General features: G+C 35.5%; 1 pseudogene; it reads left to right on the plus strand.

The window, feature by feature from the left end:
* Positions 1-2482: 2482 nt before the first annotated feature.
* Positions 2483-18593, plus strand: LOC132301110 (leucine-rich repeat receptor protein kinase HPCA1-like; annotated as a pseudogene).
* Positions 18594-20532: the final 1939 nt, after the last annotated feature.

Below are 20532 nucleotides of genomic sequence, written 5' to 3' on the forward strand. Positions count from 1 at the left end.
TGAAAATCACACTGTCCTGGAATCTCCTTCTCCATCCATGCAGGGTTCCCCTCTACCTTTGCAGGTCTACTCTCGTCGCCATCGCACTCAACCTCCCCTGCCAGAATCATCTTCCGAACCAGGTCCAGGTAACTTTCCTTCTCCTATTGCTCCTACAATTCATGAGCGTACCTCCCGTTATCCTACCCGTGATCATCATCCTCCTAATTGGTATGGTTTTTCTAGTAGCACTAACCACCCTATTTCCCAGTATGTCTCCTATGATGGTTTTTCAGGTGTATATAAATCCTTCCTCGGCAAGATTGGGACCGCTTCTATTCCTCGATCTGTGTCAGAAGCCCTCCAGGATCCCAATTAGGTGTCTACCATGACAACAGAAATGGATGCTTTACACCATAATAATACATGGGAACTTGTTGCTTTACCTTCTTGGGAGAAAACGGTTGGCTGCAAGTGGGTCTTTAATGTGAAGTACTTAGCCGATGGTTCTATTGATCGGTATAAGGCTCGGTTGGTGGCAAAAGGCTTTACTCAAATTCTGGGTAAAGACTTTAGTGCTACCTTTGCTCCTGTGGCTAAGTTGACGTCACTTAGACCATACTTGTTTTATTGTCTCCTTGTCTGTTGCCTATTCTTGGCCTCTACATCAGTTAGATGTCAAGAATGCATTTCTTAATGGAGACTTACTTGAGACTATATATATGGATCCACCCCCTGGATTTCGAGTTGAGGGGGAGTATGCTGGGAAAGTCTGTAGGCTACGGAAGTCTCTTTATGGTCTGAAGCAATCTCCTAGAGCTTGGTTTAGTCGTTTCAGCAATGTTGTTTTATCCATGGGCTTTGTACGCTGCCACTTAGACCATACTTGTTTTATTCGACGTCGCTCTGATGGTCGTTGCATTATGTTATTGGTATATGTGGATGATATCATTATCACAAGTGATGATGTTTCAAGGATTGCTCAGGCGAAACTTCATTTTCAAAAGTCCTTTGATGTGAAGGACTTAGGTCATCTTCGATATTTTCTTGGAATTGAGGTTGCTAGATCCCGTCGTGGAATTTCTTTATCTCAAAGAAAATATGTTTTGGATCTTCTTCAAGATACTGGCATGCTTGGGTGTCGACCCGCTTCCACTCCTATGGACCCCAATCTTAAACTCTCTGTTGAGTCAGGGGAATTACTTCCAGATCCATCCGTGTATCAACGTTTAGTAGGTCGTCTTATCTACTTGACTAACACAAGGCCCGATTTGACATTTGCTATCAGTGTGATTAGTTAATTCATGCATGCCCCTTGCTCAGCTCATATGGATGCAGTCTACCCTATTTTGAGGTACCTTAAGTCGTGCCCTAGTCTTGGTCTGTTCTATGCCTCAGGAAATCAGTCTGGACTCTCATGCTTTACTGATACAGACTATGCTGGATGTAAGACAGATAGACGTTCTACCTCTGGCTTCTGTACTTTCTATGGTAATCATCTTATATCATGGAAGAGTAAGAAGCAGGCTGTTGTTTCTAGATCCTCTGCTGAAGCTGAATACCGAGCTATGGCTCAAGGTACTTGTGAGCTCCTTTGGCTTCAATCAATTTTAGGAGAGTTGGGTCTTGTACAGAAAGGTTCTTCAAGGCTGTTTTATGACAATAAATCAGCCATTATGCTTGCTTCTGATTCTGTTTTACATGAAAGGTCGAAACATATTGAGGTAGACATTTACTTTATTCGAGAGAAGGTTCGATCGGGTATCATTAATCATATTTTTGTTCCTTCTTCAGAACAGACTGCAGATGTGTTCACAAAGTCTGTTGGGCCTTCTCTTATCCAGTCTTCCATCGTAAAGCTGGGCTTAGTCAACATATTTGCTCCAGCTTGAGGGGGAGTGTTGGAAATCTTATCAATAAGTTGACTCAACGATTATGGCAGATTTATTGGGTCTTCAATATAGGCTAATTTTTAGGGATTTTATTTTTATTCTGAGTTGATTTGATTTGATTTTATTCTCTTTTTCATATTTGTAATTTTCCGCTTGTATATAATGATAGTCAGGCTCTCAAATTGAGTACGCCAATTTTACCAAATTACTTTTTATACATATTGACAAACAAGTTAATTCATCCTAAAAAAATACTAATACTAATAATAAATAAAATAAATAAATTTTAAAAATAATGACATGATATACCTTTAAGGCTATACGAATTGGGAAGATCAAATTTGACTTGTTTTGTTTTATATGCACATGGTTAAAATTATGACCTTACATAGAAAGGGTCAGCACATGGGTCAACTAATAAGAACTGGCACATAATTTTTATTGAGTGTGTAGATGAATATATTAACAAGATCCTTTTTTAAAAAAAAAAAAAAAAAAATAAATAAATAAATAAATTCTTCACATCAAACTGGCCCACTCAATTTAATTTGGTTTGCCACATGCATTTATTTGCTGACAAGGCTTTTCATCCTCCTGATGAAGAAAGAATTGAAACTTTAATGGAGACTTGGCGGCTGAATACTCTACTGCATAGAAACTCTGCATTAATGAATTGCGTGGAAGTCATTGAGATATTTTCTATAAAAGAGCGTCTCGTTCAGATGGGTTTAAAAGTTATGAAGGTTTGATCTTCATGAGATTTGGGATGATGGGTTTAAAAGTTCAGATGTTTCTGCTGGTTATTTCAATCCAAAGTGTGGTTACAAGAGTGGAGGCAGATAATCAAGATTGTAAGTTTGTTCATCTCTTATTCACATTGTTCAACTTCGTTCACTGTATGATTGGTTCACCTAGTGGTTGTTGATATGTGTGTGATAGAGCTTCATTGCATGCTTCTTTAGATTTAGCTCATTTTCAATCTACTTATAGATAATCTCTGTTTGTGTGCTGAGAAAATGAAGGAAAAGTAAAGGAACTGTATGTTGATCTGTGTCCTTTCATTTTTCCTTGCAAAGAATGAACAAGTTAAATCAACCAAGCTAAATTTTCAAGGCTCATTGTGTCTAAACCAAGGTTGATATTCTCTTTGTTTCTTAAATTTTTAGAGTATAGACAGTTAAGTTTTAATAATAACTTCCTTTGTCCACAATTATCATAATTATTTGTTTGTTCCAAAGAGAATAATATTAAAATCTGATTTAGAAAGTACACTCATAAATCATATCCCTCAGGCGGCATATTACTGAATACTGACAATTCTTTCTCTTTTAAGGGTTTGATAATAAATAAATAAAAGAAAAAGAAAAGTATATTCAATATGTTATAATGGTCTTGATTATCCTTTGCTGGTAAAATGAGTTATTGTTTTCAAAGTTCTCATCAAAATTCAACGGCTCACGATAATGCTTTCAGTTATCGATTTCTTCTGATGGTCAGTTATTCCAGAGTATATTTGATAGTTTATCTATGAAAATTTTGGTTTTTGGTACTCAAAATAGTAAAGTAATTTTTAATTTCTGAATTTGTGTTGCAGTTGCTCCTCTAAAATCTCTCATGGATGATGGCTGGAAGAACACACCATCCAGTTGGATTGGCTCCGATCCATGTGCCAATTATTGGGAAGGAATCGGGTGCACCAATTCACGCGTGACTTCCATGTAAGTCCTTGGCTTGTTTTCATCATGTTATTGCTAATGGAAAATAACTTTTTCTGCCTTTTAATATATTTGAGATTAACCTGACCTATTTCAATTTCAGAACACTATCAAGCATGAACTTGGTTGGTCAGCTGTCCGGAGATATTGGGTCCCTATCTGAGTTACAGACTCTGTACGTGTTCCATGCTCACTCTTCCCCTTCTCCCTTACATGGAATCCAAATTGTGGTTCTTCGTCTTTTCATATACCATCATTATTTAAGGGATGTTTGTATGTCTGGGAGAAACGTAATTAATCTGCTACATTTCTTTAAACAAATTTGATTGACTAGTTTGACTAACGTCCTTTACTTGGAACATCCAAATGCTACCTTAAAAAAAAACCCTTCAAAGTCCTATGCGTGACACAATAAGGAACAACCATGATGAATTTTTCTTTGTTTTTGTTTAATTATTTTGCATCAGAATTATATTATCTTAATAATTTTTTAATTACAGGATATGGCACCATGACTAATGGTGTTATAACTATATTTTCCCCACTTATCCCCGCTATCTCTCTCTCTCTCTCTCTCTCACGCGCGCTCATGGAGGCATGCACACAAAAACAATATCTATGCATGTATCTATTTCTCTTCAATGCTAATATGGAAAGATTCTTCACCCTCTACATGAGTGTGATTATTCCTTATTTTACTAATAGAAGCTGTTTGGATGGTCTTTTAATTTTCATTTTCCTAGAAAGAATTAATGAAACTGATATTTGATTATCTGCCTTTGTGTACAGTGATCTATCATATAACAAGGGCTTAACAGAATCTCTTCCCTCATCAATTGGAAATTTAAAGAAGTTATCATACTTGTTAGGAAATTTTTTATTGTTTTAATAAAGTATAAGCTGATAATTAAATGGTAGTTACAATGCTCTGCCAATTAAATGATAATAAACCAATTGATTCTACTCTGCATCAGAATTCTGGTTGGTTGCAGTTTCACTGGTCTGATTCCAGATTCAATAGGATCTCTCCAGCAGCTGGATATCTTGTAAGGATTTCAAATCTGGTATTCTTGTTCTATTTTTAATGCGAGAGTTAATGAAAATGCAAATGTCAGATGTGAGTTTTGAAATATTACTTGCATTTAAAAGAGGCTAGAAGTCGAGGTTGCACAAATTTTTATCTTAGTTGACAGTCTATTCCAGAACTGTGACTCCAAGCTTGTCGCTAAGAACGTTTACGATTGAAATTCCTTTGTGATACAAGTCTATGATGGTGTTATCATAGATTTGGAACTAATATGATTGCAAAATCAAACTTGTTGTACAACACTATAACTGAAATTATTTCATCTTCTGGAATAATTATACTAGAGTGAAACCAAAAAGGTTATATACTGAAGTTTAAAAGCCTTGACAAATAAACAATGACTGTTTTCCTTAATTATGATTGTAACGAAAAGAACTATCTTAAAGAACTGGCCTGACCAATGCTTTCTTATTGTATGTGATTTTGATTTTAAAAAATTTATGAACATTGATGCTCTCTTATTGTAAAGAAGCTTGATTTTAAATAAAGTTTTACAAAAAAATTCATTACAAATTTTATTTTGTTGTAAGATATTAGTTTTTTCTACAAATTTTATACCTTGTATGTATGTGTGTTATTTTTGAGCATTTCCTATGCATTGTAAACTTTTAAACCTGATGAAGACAAGCACTTCCTCCGTCATGCCCCTGAACCTAGCTACTTCCGCACACACTCTTGTTACTTGCTTTCAAGACTACACAATTGCATCAGAAGCTCCATTATTTTAATTTATATGAGTTGTGCTTTACATGTTTGTATTCCACAAATTTACAGCTGAAATGTGCCAGTAAGTAAAGTGACTTGGGATTTTCAGTGCAGTTCCATGTCTTGAATACACTAACATCTCTCTTCATTTTTTTCCCTTTTTTTCCCTCTTTTTAATAGTACTTCTTAATTTTGTCTTCTACAGGTCTCTAAATTCTAATAACTTTAGCGGACCAATACCACCGTCCATTGGAAATCTACCAAATCTATCTTGGCTAGATCTTGCTGATAACAAACTAAGTGGACCTATCCCAGTCTCTGACGGAAACACAACTGGTTTGGATATGCTAGTTCGTACGAAGCACTTGTGAGTTCTATAATATCAAGTATGTTTGAGCTACTAGTTCCTATTACTTTGATCTTTACTTTCTTCTTAGTAATAATCACTAAATATGCTTACTACAGTCACTTTGGAAATAATCAACTATCCGGTGAAATTCCACCTCAGCTATTCAGCTCAAACATGACTCTGATACATTTGTAAGTTCCATTGAATTGTTTACTTATCACAAGAATCAGTAGTATATTACTCGAGCGTCTGCATCAAATAATACATTGGATATGCTTTACATCTTTAAGGTTTGCTTACCTGCATATTGCCTAGGAGAAAAGAAGAGTAGCAAGATTTCATGCTGAAAAATAATATATATGAACATAGGAAAGATACAGACGACTTTTCACTCTCTTTTTTCTTTCCCTATGGATAATATGCCCTTCTTTTTTTTTTTTATCAGTTTTCCTGTGGATATGGCATCTTCAAATTACTTGATATATCTGAATTATGCGTATCTTGGATTTTTTATTTAGTGACATTTTCTTTTATCTAACGAGGAGTGTTAAATTTAATACAAGCATCTATTCTCATACAATTTTTTTTTTTTTTTTTAAATTTGGAAATTAGTTTCAGTATGATCATATAATCATACATAATATATTTATATATTGTTTACAGGCTTCTTCATAGCAACCAGCTAACCAGCAGCATTCCTTCCTCACTGGGACTTGTGCAGACTTTGGAGGTGGTGTGAGTATTTATGTCACATATTTGAGCAAAATTAAGTTAAGATTCTTGCAAACTGTGAATTTCCGTGAGGCTTTCGTATTGAATATATTGTGTTAACAACAGACGCCTTGATAGAAATTCATTAAGAGGATCAGTTCCATCAAACTTTAACAACCTTTCGCGTGTCAAGGAGCTGCAAGTGTATTGAATTTCTATGTTTTTTTTTGAAGAAGTCAACATTATCCTGTAATGGACTTTCTGCTTTTTTCAGTTTGGCTTCTGATTGTTCACTTTCAGGTTGCTGTCCAACAATAAACTCACTGGTCCACTGCCAAATCTTACTGGCATGCATTCCCTCTCTTATGTGTAAGTAGCTGGTATTACTAACTTCATCGAATAAAACATCTTAGATCCTCCAAATGTTTTCTGAAATATCATTTTTTTAGCTTCTTGTTCCCTCTTCCGAAACATATGCCTTTAATTTGCTGTTATTTTGTTTTGACAATTATATCAGTTAGTAATGTTCTCATTTTCTATTCTTCAACCGAAATGTTATTAATTTGCAGGGATATGAGCAATAACTCATTTGATGCACCAAGTCTTCCTCCATGGGTTTCATCCTTTCCAAATTTGACAACACTGTAATCTCTCTCTCTCTCTCTCACACACACACACATAAAAGTAGCTCACATACAACTTGAATCAAGAAGTCTACTAACTGCATGGGGATGTTGCACTAATCCACTTCCACCTTTTTTTCTTTATCTAGGGACTCGTATTGTATTGAAACACAGTAATCATGCCTTTTCTCACAACCTCAATCATGTGTCCTAAGCCTTCTCCTTGACAATGTAGTAGCTTCAATTCTGAATATGCCACTCCTTACTAATCTTTACTCTACATATCTAAACCATCTAAGCAACTTTCTTAGCAGTAATGGCTAGCCACCACACTGGGCGAGCTACGGGTGCACAATCCCCCATCGCCTGGGTAAGGAAAAAATGAAGTGCTTATATGTAAGTGTGTCACTCCAATTGATATAAGACCTTTTGGGGTAAAACCCAAGAGCAAAACCGTGCGGGCTCAGGCCCAAAGTAGATAATATCATGCCATGTGGTGTAGTGGATCGTTTTAATCTAGTAGCTTCAATTCTGAATATGCCACTCCTTACTGATCTTTGCTATACGTATCTAAACCATCTAAGCAACTTTCTTTATTATTGTCCTCATTTCTTGGTGAATGGACTTCTTGTTAAATCTCACTCACTCAGTGTAAAGAAGAAGATTTGGAGGGTTCTCTATAAAATATAATCTACTAAACTTTTCATGGCAGAAAGATGGAACAGACGAGTCTTCAAGGACAAATTCCAGTTGATCTCTTCAGCCTTTCTGAATTACAAACTGTGTGAGTATCAACTTAATATCATATAATGCTGCATTTAGTTTATTTAAGTTTTGAGGAATCTAGATAAAAAAAACCATGCAAATTCCTGAGATTTCAACAGAGCTGATTCTCATTAGATGTTTATTATGATAGTGGTGGTAATGAGCAAACTTCATTTTTGACTTGTGATGACAGCATACTAAGAAAGAACCAGCTTAATGGCACCTTGGATATTGGCTCCAACCATAGCAATCAGCCGCAACTCATCGACTTGCAGAACAATCATATTGACCCAATTACACCAAGAGAAGAAAACAATATTGAGCCAAAAACAATAATGTAATCTTTAATATTCCTCTGTTGTTTTGGCCATTTTCTGTGTCTATGACAATACTAAAGAACTGACCATTACATTATTATTTGGAATTTCAAATGACTGGATGCAATATATTTACTATAATTTTCTTTTCATTTTTATAAACCACATTGCCGTGATTCTCAACTATTTGCTGCAGTCTTTTAGGCAATCCAATTTGTGAGGAAACGAAAACAGAAACAGAAAAATACTGCACCATTCAACAGTCCAATATTCCATATTCAAAACCACCACATAATTGTGGGCCTGCTAATGCATGCTTTTAAGTCGGATGGACTCCCAGTGGATTCAATTTCTCTTAATGCAACCAAAAATTCGGAAGATTACCTTTTATTGAGCCTAGAAGTTTTTCCATCTGGCCAAGAACGATTCAACCGAACTGGAATTTCTCAGATTGGGCTTGTGCTGAGCAAACAAACTTTCGATCACCCTCCCAAATTTGGACCCTCTTATTTCCTTCCTGACGATTATAGTCACTTTGCAGGTAATTAAGGGCCCGTTTAGATCGTGATAATGTTATATGTTATGGTTTGGTATGATATGAAAACAATCGTTTTGGTATTGGTATGTTTTTAGTAGAAATCGGATCCATGTTTGGTAACGAGTGTTTTGATTTTGTTAATTGTATATCAAAAACATGAAAACGCGTTTGGTAATGTTATACGTTTTAAAGAATTCGAAAACAAAACATGTTTGGGAAATTTGTTTTGTTTTCAAAAATTCTGAATCAATAACAGAATACATGTTTGGTAAAGACTATTTTGTTTTTGTTTTGAATAATTATATACATGAATACAATTATAAGTTTACATGTAATAGTCTATTTTCTTTATGATTTGAGATAATTTATTAAAATAAAAAAATAAAAATATTTTGCATTAAAGAGTTGGGAAAAAAAATTATGAATAAGTTTACATGTATAAATAAGATCATGTGGGATGTTTATGAGGCATAGACATGATTAGTGGCAACCAAAGTACAAATCTAACTTTGTAATAATCTTTCAATGAGAGCAGATCTTTGCACTCTATTTATCTTTTTCTTTTGGTTTGCGCTCCATTTAACTTTGTTTTATTTCATATATATATATATATATATATATATATATATATATATATATATATATATAAATTCATTATGAATGATAGAGAGAGATCCTTGTAGTTGAAACTAACAAAAAGTAAAGCCAAAACGTTGATCTTCTTGAATTGGTCAGAGTTGAGGCTTGGTGGACATTGAAGCTTGTGAATGGATTTATTTCACTGAGATTAGTTTGAAATTTTGTGCTAGAGATCCTTCAAAGTGTTAATATTTTTATTATTAACTCTTGAGACCATTTCTCCTTTTTCTGAATATTTATTTTGATAACCAACTTCTGAATATTTCATACAATCTCCAACCATAATTAGAAATGATAAATAGGAATATTATTAGAAGCAAGCAATCAAGGAAACTAGACATCACAAGCTAGACTTGAAATGACAAGTTTTTTTGGTACAGCACAAACTTAATAAATTGTTGTTGCACCATTCACATATATACTTGCACATATAGGGAGCTAGACATTCCTTAAAATTAGTATGTGTGTACATACACACTTCATTATACTCACATAAAATGTACACACCTACATCTAGAAATCACTAAAATTCATTCTGTAAAATGTACACACACTTCTTTATACTTGCATAAGCCTCCATTTGCTTAAGTTAGAGATCACCAGCTTCCTGGAGTTGCAACAACTGGAGAATGTTTCCTATAAATCCCACTGGTGCCACTACCCACAACTTACTACCATGTCCTTCAACTCCACCACGAAACAGCTGCATTCTACTAAGCTTGAAAAATTGTTATATGTTTCACAGTTATATATTTCACATTTTTCTACTGTTATATATTTCAAAAATCCATTTCAAGTTTAAAAAATCAACCACATGCCTTTTTGGAATCAAAGTTTAAATTCCTTTTTCTTTTTTTTTTCGAAAATCTGGCATGGTTTCCCCTTAAAGATAGACATTTTCAAAATTGAACCTATCACAATAAACACAAGGGACAATGCCCACAAAATTATTTCAACAAGGGACACCGCCCACAAAATTCATTCAATCAATTTAATAAGGGACACCGCCCACAAAATTAATCCACAAATCCAAGTAAAATTGCCTATTTTCCTCCTAAACTATTCCAACAATCACAAGATATATCTAACATTTTTTCAGGCTAAGTTGCAAATTTGGAGTGTAAATAACCTCATGCAAAACCAAACACATGAACAACATTAGAGATAAACAAAATAACACATGGTAGAAATGAAGTAATTTAACAGTACTAAGCAAGATATATCTAATCTTTTTTTAGGCTATGTTGCAAATTTAAAGTGTAAATGACCTCATGCAAAACCAAACACATGAACAACATACAGTAATCACGATCCAAACCTACATTGTTCTTAAATTTTCTACCTTCAAATTACACAGACGTGAATTATTATATTACATCTGTCAAAGTATATGATTTCAAATCATAAAACTCTCTCAACGTATCAGATTCAAGGTAATGCAACTTATTCAAGGTAATGCAACTTATAATCGCATATTTTATTGTGCCTGGTAATTGCATAAAATATGAGGATACAAAAATCTCACATCTAATTACAATATAATAAGGCCGAATAGGGATTGTATGACATAAAGTTAGGTATTTTATTTTTAATCTCATGCTTATTTCTAATTTATTAATTTAATTGAATCAGACAATTTATATTTCTAAACATGTCATATGATCTCAGTTACTAACGAAGGCTAAATTTCCAAATAATTGGTTTGAATGATACTTTATAAATTTTCATAAGTTGCTGAAATGGGCTTTACTTTTTAGCTATAAAATTAAAATTGAGTTATGAAATTATGAACTCCCATTTCTATATACACAAAATTATTCATCACTCTGCAGAGAATAAAACTCTATCTAAATCTGGATTATGCTACTGTATTTGCTACTGAAAGAATATGGAATTGTGGAACTAAAGTTATGGAACTAAATCTGGAATTTTGTTACTATATATATATATATATATATATATATATATATAGAGAGAGAGAGAGAGAGAGCACCTGAAAGAATCGCCCTTGACGAAATCGATACACAGAATGTATGACCAACAGAAATTTCCAGAGAAGAAGCGTCGATCTGTGGTTGCGAAGAACTTTAGGGTTTCAGATTCAGGTCACACTCCATTTAACAGAGAGACGATTGAGCTGAAAACCAAGTACGAGAGGATTAATCGATCTGTAGCCTAGCAACGAAGATGTAACGAAAACGAAGAACAATCGGCTTCAAAAATCGCCTCCAACGGAACTGCGCGATGAGAGAGAAAATGATGATGAAGAACAATCTAGGGTTTTAGATTCAGGTCACACAAATACATAACAGAGAGACGATTGAGCTGAAAACCAAGTATGGGAGGATTGATTGATCTGTAGCCTAGGAATGAAGGTGTAACGAAAACGAAGAACAATCGCCCATGAAATCGCCTCCAAAGGAGCTGCACGATGAGAGAGAAAATGACGATGAAAAATGGCCCAGTTCTGATATTCGATTTTTTATACTTGATATCACCGCTACAGTTAAATGAGGGTTGATATGGTTTTGGTTTGGGTTGGTATGGCCGCTGCAGTAAACCATATCACCCAATATCACCAATTATTTGATATGGGTTTTGGCCCAAATCTCATAATGTTTTTACCATGTTCAATACCACATCAACCCACTCCAAACATGATATTGGCCCAAATATGAAACCAAAACATGAAAACAATAACAGATATGGGCCTCCAAACAGGCCCTAAGTATTTCAATTGAATGTGAGAGAAATTTGTCTCAAAGTTTGTTCTATCTCGTTGTGATTCACCCGAGTCTCATTCTCTCCATTTACATTGTCATGCAGAAGTATCTAAACAAACAAATAAATCAAGTATCGGTATTATCATTGGAGCAGCAGTTGGTAGTTCTGTTCTTGTGCTGTTGTTACTCTTTGCTGGAGTTTATGCTTTCACACAAAAGAAAAGAGCTGAAAGAGCTACTAAACGGAACGATCCTTTTGGTAAGATAAGAAATGAATTGTGACAAAGCATTTTCTAATCAAACTTATTATGGTATTTACTGAGTCTTTTTTGGCTTTATTGTCATACTAATGCAGCATCTTGGGACTCTAGTAAACACAGTGGAGGCATGTAATACCCCTAATTTTAAAAGGATAGTCTCGGTATTTATTTATTATTTTTATTGTATTTTTACATGATTATTTGGATTAATTATTTTTATTTATTGTTTTGATGTAAGTGTTTACCTATGTGTCATGTGTTTTAAATTGAATTAAGTTTTAAATTGAATTAAGTTATCTTTTATTCTTTAATTGGCATTTTATTGTTTAAGTGTTTTTAATTATTTAATTGGGTTATTTAATTGGAATTAATTAGTTAAGTGGATTTACTTCAATTTATTATTATTTTTTTTTCATTTAATTCAGTTTTAGTTACAGTTAAATTTAGGGTTGCAATTACATAGGTGGCCGACGTAGGTATTTATCTTAGGTCGGTTTATGGGCCGAGATGGGCTCTGGCTTAAGGTTACATGGATTAGGGTTTAATCACTAAGCCTATAAGTATGTGTGTCACGGTGGTTTAGGGTTTGAGAATAATTAACCGGAATTTCTGTAAAAACAACAGAGACCGTGAGATACAGAGAGAGAGAAACAGAGAGCAGTTGTGGGAAAACAGAGTGAGGCTTAAGAGGAAGTGTACAGAGAGGACCAAGGAGGTTGAGTAAGAATTAGAGACTGAGTTATAGGAAGCTTGGCGGCGTTCAGAATTGCCGGAAAACTTAGAGACGACACAGGGATTTCAAGATTGAAATCACAGGCAAGTTCTTCTCTTTCTCCTTCCCTTTGGCTTGTGTTCTGTGCACCTAGACAGTCTCTAGGAGATTAATTGGCCTTAAACTGAACCATGCATGTTTGATATATAATTTGCTTGATCGTTTTATCTGTGCAAAATTTATTTACAAAATAATTATAGCGCGTATGTTTTCTTGACTCTGTTTTGGCATAACGTCCCACTGTTCTAATTTTTATTTTGAATCTTACTGAAATCAACCAAGGTCTGACTGGATACTAGACGTAAGTTAAGACTTCAAATTTAAATTGGAGAAAGAACAGAGGGGTTGGGATAAAACTGATCTTGCAATTTAGTTTCAGTGCCGTTCTTCAACAACGCTAGTTTAAATGGCCTGATTAAACTCTGTAATTGCTTTCAAAACTATTGTAAACAATCTTAGGGAATGCTTCTAGACTAAATTACGAGTCCTAAGTTTGGTTTTAAAAACTAACAGAGGGTTAGGAATAAGCCGGAGAAGGAGCACAAGAGCTGAAACACGCACCGGGGACGAAGGCTCACACAGGAGGTGAGAGCCGGCTCCATGGAAGTGGGAGCCGGCTCCCACAACAAAGTGGAGCCGGCTCTAGGGAGTCCTAGAGCCGGCTCTAGGCTGGAAAAGAGCCTGCTCCAAATTCTGGAGCAGGCTCCCTTGTTGTTTTGATTTATTTTACGATTTTTTTTTAATTTTCTACATACTATGTTCACTGTTGGAGCATGGAGACTGTTTGAATGAATTTGGAACTTTACAGAGGGATCAAGGAATGAATTTTGAGTGTTATTAAGACCCTAAATTGAGTAAAGTTTAATTCTAAGTTGTCGGGACAAACAGTGTAAAAAATTAAGGCACTTAACAAATGGAAGTTGAATAAATTGTTGAATTAAAATTCAGCAATTTGATGGAACATAATGTGTTTATAAAACTTGTTTTAGAATGCATTCAAGTGCATGATAAGGTCATTTAATTATTAATTTTGATCTATGCATGCTTAGGAGGCTAGTTGCTGAACTATTAAATTGTTTACTGCAACTATATGGTTAATGCTTGGATTTAAACTGCTGAAATATTTAAACAATCTTCTGAATTGTTTTAGCAAGTTATTGGTTAATAATAGGATTATTTAACCTATTCACATGCATGATGGAGTCCCTGACATATTAAATTTGGTCTATGCATGCTCTGGATGTTAGTTGTTGATTTGTTAAATCGTCTCCTGCAACTATATGGTTAAATGCTTGGATTTAAATTGCTGAAGCTTTAAATATTTTTCTGCAATTGTTTGGATGGTAGTTTTTGGTCCGTAAATTATTGAACTGTTATATATGTTGTAATTTACATGGATATGGAGGATGGTATGTACCGGTATGGGACGGTGACATACTAGGGACGGTTTAGCTCAAAACGCATAAACCTAACCTAATGGATTAATGGAATGGATTGAAAGATATCGAATCCTAATTGTGACTAAGTCAGATCGGCTGTAAACAAGTTGGATGACTTCCTGGATTAACGGATGGTAGTTAAGTCATATCAACTGAATAAGTTGAATGACTAACTAGTTGGTTTTTTGTATGACAGTTTAATAAATAGTTGAACTGCATACCCTGGATTTGGACGGACTTTATATATATGGTTATGGTACCACGAGTTGAGCTTGAGTCTCAGACTCGTTGGTTAGGGTGCGTATATGCAGTGGATGCGTAGCTGGTTATAATAGGTTGAGGTGTACCCTGTTAGGTCTAGGTACTCATGCCCACCTTTGGGTGCGTATTCGCATGTTGCCTTCTATTCAGGTTGAGACCCCTATTATAGACTGGTGAATGTCCCTTAGTGTGGATATATTTATACGTATGGACTAGATAGATATTGTGAGGTGTCTACGGTGTATCTGCGTATCGGGTCACTGTATGGATTGCAGTTAGATTAGAACTTGCTCGTGGGTCTGACCCACTCCTTTATTATTCTTTTCAGGTACAGGACGGTTCCAGCCTTAGAGCTTGATCGTACTTGTCGAGGACAGTCTCACCTTCATCTGATTACGTAGGACTTCTCTTGATATTTCTAGCATTATCTATTTTCAGTTTTCAGTTTCAGTTGAACTTTTGGTTAGGGGTCCATCAGTGGATTCCCAAGTTATAACCTTGAAGTTTTGGAGGATTGGATTTTTAATTTTCAGTTATACATAGAGGATTTTATAATTAATGTTACTTTCAGTTTTATTCCATCACTTTTGTTTCATTTTGTCATCTGTGTTCGCTTTAAAATACTTTAATTGTTTGATATTCCCTCAGGTTTTGTAACGACCCACTCTACCACATGGTATGATATTGTCCGCTTTGGGCCTGAGCCCGCACGGTTTTGCTTTTCGGCTTTACCCCAAAAGGCTTCATACCATTTGGAGGTGACACACTTACATATAAGTACTTCACCTTTCCTCTACCCAGGCGATGTGGGACTGTGCACCCGTAGCTCGCCAGTGTGGTAGCCTGACAGTGTCTCTCGCACCCGCCCACGGCACACCCGCCCACAGGGTCATCACAATCCACCCCCCTTGGAGGCCCGACGTCCCCGTCGGCACACTTCCGGCTGGGTCAGGCTCTGATACCATTTGTAACGACCCACTCTACCACATGGTATGATATTGTCCGCTTTGGGCCTGAGCCCGCACGATTTTGCTTTTCGGCTTTACCCCAAAAGGCCTCATACCATTTGGAGGTGACACACTTACATATAAGTACTTCACCTTTCCTCTACCCAGGCGATGTGGGACTGTGCACCCGTAGCTCGCCAGTGTGGTAGCCTGACAGTGTCTCTCGCACCCGCCCACGGCACACCCGCCCACAGGGTCATCACAAGTTTGGGCCTGGGCCTGATCAACCCGTGTCTCGGATCCGAGGGGTATCACAAGGCATCCCTCAGTTGGATAAAGCAAGATGTTTCTCATTTGAAGAGCTTAAGAAATACACAAACAATTTTTCAGAAGAGAACGCTATTGGATCTGGGGGTTATGGGAAGGTTCAAATTTTACATTCATTGTTTGAGAAAAAATCTGTCTATTCATTCTCCTTTTCTAGGTATTCATGTCGCCGAATAGCTTTCAGATTCTGAACTTGTCACTGGTATACAGGGGCACTCTTCCCACTGGTCAACTAATTGCTATTAAAAGATCTCGAGAAGGATCTAGGCAGGGTGGTAATGAATTCAAAGCTGAGATTGAGATGTTATCAAGGGTTCATCATAAGAATGTTGTCAGCCTTGTTGGTTTCTGTTTTGATAAAAGTGAACAAATGCTGGTCTATGAGTATGTTCCAAATGGTTCACTAAAGGAAAGCCTTTCAGGTACTTGAACTTGTTATCTATCCTTCTCATCTAATATGGAATTTGTTAATAATTGCAATTCAGTTGCTTGCTCTACATGTAAAGAAAGGAAGGGAATGACAGTTTTTATATCTTTGTACCCTTATTAAGTCTGAGTGAATTTCAATAAGGTTTAACAAGTTTGTAAATAACTGAAGGTTAAAATTGGTATTACCTTTTTTGGATTAGTTATTCGTTCTTTCCCTCCTCTCTTCCGCCCAATTTTGGATGTTCCTTCCAACCAAACGTAGCATTACTCTTTCTGTATCACTGTGAGATCAATCACCTAGCATCAAGCTACAAAAGCAATAAAAGAATCCGATTAGAGCACAAAGGCGGCAAGATTCATGCAGTTCAGCAGTGGACTAACACCCCAGAGGAACCAAAAATTATTTTCCATCTCTGATAATAGAATTACATTAACATTTTTCTCAAATCCAAAAATTTGAAGTTCGATTTTACCTCTATTTTTTTTTAGCAGCAAAATAAACTTAAGCCTGATTCAAAAACCCCACCTCTCTAATAACACCATGTTATAGGGGTATATTTGGACCTTGGAAAGCATTGATAAAATTAAAGACATTTTCACAAGACTGACAAATAAAGTGTTTGATATTTTCATGTTTTCGTATTTTTTAAGTCGTCTTTTCGATTTTAACACCCCGGCTGTGCAGGAAAGTTGGGGATCAAATTGGATTGGATGAGGAGACTTCGAATAGCTCTTGGTGCAGCCAGAGGTTTGGCATATCTGCATGAGCTTGTCAACCCTCCCATAATACGTAGGGACATCAAATCAAACAACATTCTACTGGATTCACAATTAAATGCAAAAGTTACTGATTTTGGTCTCTCCAAGGTTATGAATGATGCTGATGGGAGTCATATAAGTACTCAAGTCAAAGGGACGATGGTTAGTACAAAATCCTCGAAACCCTATTTTTGCAAGAAAAACTCTAATTTGCTATAAATAAATAAAGTGAAAATGACTTCGGTTTCTAAAGGTTATTCCTGAAATTTCAAATTTAACATGTTCACAAAGTTCAATTGTAAAAATATTTTTTGGAACTATAAGTGTCATTAACTGGTTATATTCGTAGCTGCATCAGGTAAACTAAGAACCAGATCCGGGATATGGAAAATTTCCCACTGCTTAGTGTTTGAGGCTGAATAAGATTATTTACAAACTCTGTATTTGTCGTAAAAGAATTGAAGTTATTTAAAAATACTCTTATTGAGTAATTGCTTAGAAGTTATGCACTTGCTTCAATAGTCACACACACGGAAGGTATGGTAGCACTTCCTGAACCATTTTCTGTATTCTTTGGACAGTTGGACTCGTCTTGATGAAGACAGCATTAATTGCTATAAAGCACAGATAATGCGATTAACATTCAATAGTTGGTAAAAGAACATCAAGAAATCATAATGGTGTCGTGAGGATTAAATGCTTGAGTTCACTAAAAATTTTACAATATTTCTCTAGTATTTTAGACTGAAAGGTGGATTTCATTTCCTGGTGCAGGGCTATATAGATCCTAAATATTACACGACACATCAGTTGACTAAGAAGAACGATGTATATAGCTTTGGAGTGCTAATTCTGGAGCTGGTAACTGCAAGGAAGCCGATTGAGAAAGGAGTATACATTGTAAGAGAGATACGGCAAACTATGGACAAGACTAAAGAACTATATAACCTTCAAGGGATTATTGACCCGAACTTTGGTTTGGGAATCGCACTGAAAGGTGTAGAGAAGTTCATAGAACTGGCAATGAGGTGCGTTGAAGAATCCAGAGCTGACAGGCCTACAATGAGTGAGGTGGTAAAAGACATAGAGACCATAATGGTGTTGGCTGGTTTGAACCCTAACGCTGATTTGGCATCCACTTCAGTAAGCTATGAAGTGGCAAGCAAGGAGTCCGGCCATCCTTACAGTAATGAGAGCCTCTTTTCTCATTAAGAATGTTGAATTGGGTAGCACTTGGCTGGTCCTCTCCGACTGCATTTGAGTGATATTTGTAAGAGATGGAGAAGAACCAGAACTGTGATTGAAGCAAACTCTCAGCCTAATTTCGCTCAGAGGCTAATTCATGAATATGTAAAAATGAAGTGAGAACAATCGATTGTAAAAAAGTGGATAAACAGAAGAAGAAAATCATAATTGTTGATGCCAAAAATCTACACGCTCCTGAGTCGGTGGCGATTCCTGCAAAACAAGAGAAGTGATGACCGGCGTGGTGCCGGCCGAGTGCACTCCGACGGTCAAGTTAGTACTTGACGATCTAATATCCGATAAGGATTACGTATAAAATTTATGGCGTACCTTTTTAGGTTGACTGATCATTTCTTTTATAGAAGCATTGATGGTAGTAGTTGTTGAAGCGAGATTCTCCCTGATCCAAGATAATATCGTCTCCTTATTACAGGAATGGTAACTGTCGTTACACGTGGTAACCAAAGATTTTTTATAATTCCATAGAGATTTTGGGAAGATAAATCCCTTACCCTTATCTTATTTTGACTTTGAGTTGCCTATTATTTTTATCCTCATCAGTTTCCCCCCATTCTTGTGCTTGCTTGTCAAGCATCGAGAATGTGAAAGTGTTTTTTGACCGACATCCCTTTGGCAGAAATCATTCTCTTTTTAGGTTAACCCTTGTTGGGCGACCTCTTTTTGGTTGACCTCTCTTACTCCTTTACTAAGGAAGTAGATTTACCTGAACTTCATGAGCTGAGGGAGTAGGCTTTTTTAAGCTGAATGAGCTTACCTTTTAAAAAGGGAAGTATATTTACGAGCTTTACTTAGCTCGCCCCTTAAAAAGGAAAATATATTTTACGAGCTTCACTCAGCTCGCCCTTTAAAAAGGGAAGTATATTTTACGAGTTGATTTTGACCCCTTTTAATACGGAGGACAACAATTACGAGCTTCATTCAGCTCGGTCCCTTATAGTATGGGGCACTTTTATATCAATCCCTTATAATACGTTCAACTTGCCCTTTAAAAAGGGAGTAGGTTCTCCAAACTTCATGAAGCTATCCTTTTTATATGGAAGGTTCATCGTCGTGATTTTCGTCACCTCATCTTTTTAATAAGAGAGACTAATTTTCTGTAGTTGCGTGAGCTCATCTATTTGATAAGGAAGACTGATTTTCCAGAGCTTCGTGAGCTCATATCTTTAATAAGAGAGGTTAATTTTTTGCCCACATTCTCAAGTTTGCCTCTCACGCGCAAGGAACACTAATATTCTCTTTCTATTTGCAAAGTTAGCAAAGCAAAAATAGAGGAACAGATGTACAGTTTGAAAGGATAATATATATATATATCAGAATTGATACAACTAAGGCAAAGGTAAAAACTTATCATTGAGCATCATAGGACCAAAATCATCTATAGAGCTAGCGATTGTTCTCTAAAATAAGAGAGTGTAATCATGCTCTTTTTTTTTATTTTTTATTTTATTTTATAACTACTCACTCAAACAAAGTATGAGTTAGAGAATTTAAAATAAAATTGCAATAACAAAGTCATTATGATGTGGTTTGTACCCACTCATATGACACCAAACAAAGAATTTGCATTTAAGAAAATTTAGATATAAAATGATTATTTTACTATTCCCACGGGTACTATTCATGTGAACAGTACTCACCTTTTTTTTTTTTTTTTGTGATGGATTAATTAAGAAATTAATAAAAATCCAATCTATGATTTTTTGGATACCAACGTTAAATCTATGATTTTTTTTTTTTTTTGATGATAGTGCAAACCAAAAAATCTAATCTTACTCTGTGTTTGGTCTTGATAGATTATACCAAAGAGAATCATAAAGATTTATGTATCATGATTGCATCATGTGTGAAAATATATATACATATATAATATTGATATATATATATATATATATATATATATATATATAATTTTTAATAAAGATTTAACTGTAAAAATTAAGTTGGAAAACTTATCTGATTAAAGACCCATCACCACGTTGTGTTTGAAAAGGAAAACATCAAATGGAAAAACTGCTACTATTGATGTCGA

This window comes from Cornus florida, unplaced genomic scaffold (assembly GCF_030987335.1).
Source record: "Cornus florida cultivar Cherokee Brave unplaced genomic scaffold, ASM3098733v1 CherokeeBrave_3.0.0_Hap2_Chr03, whole genome shotgun sequence".
Lineage (NCBI taxonomy): Eukaryota > Viridiplantae > Streptophyta > Magnoliopsida > Cornales > Cornaceae > Cornus > Cornus florida.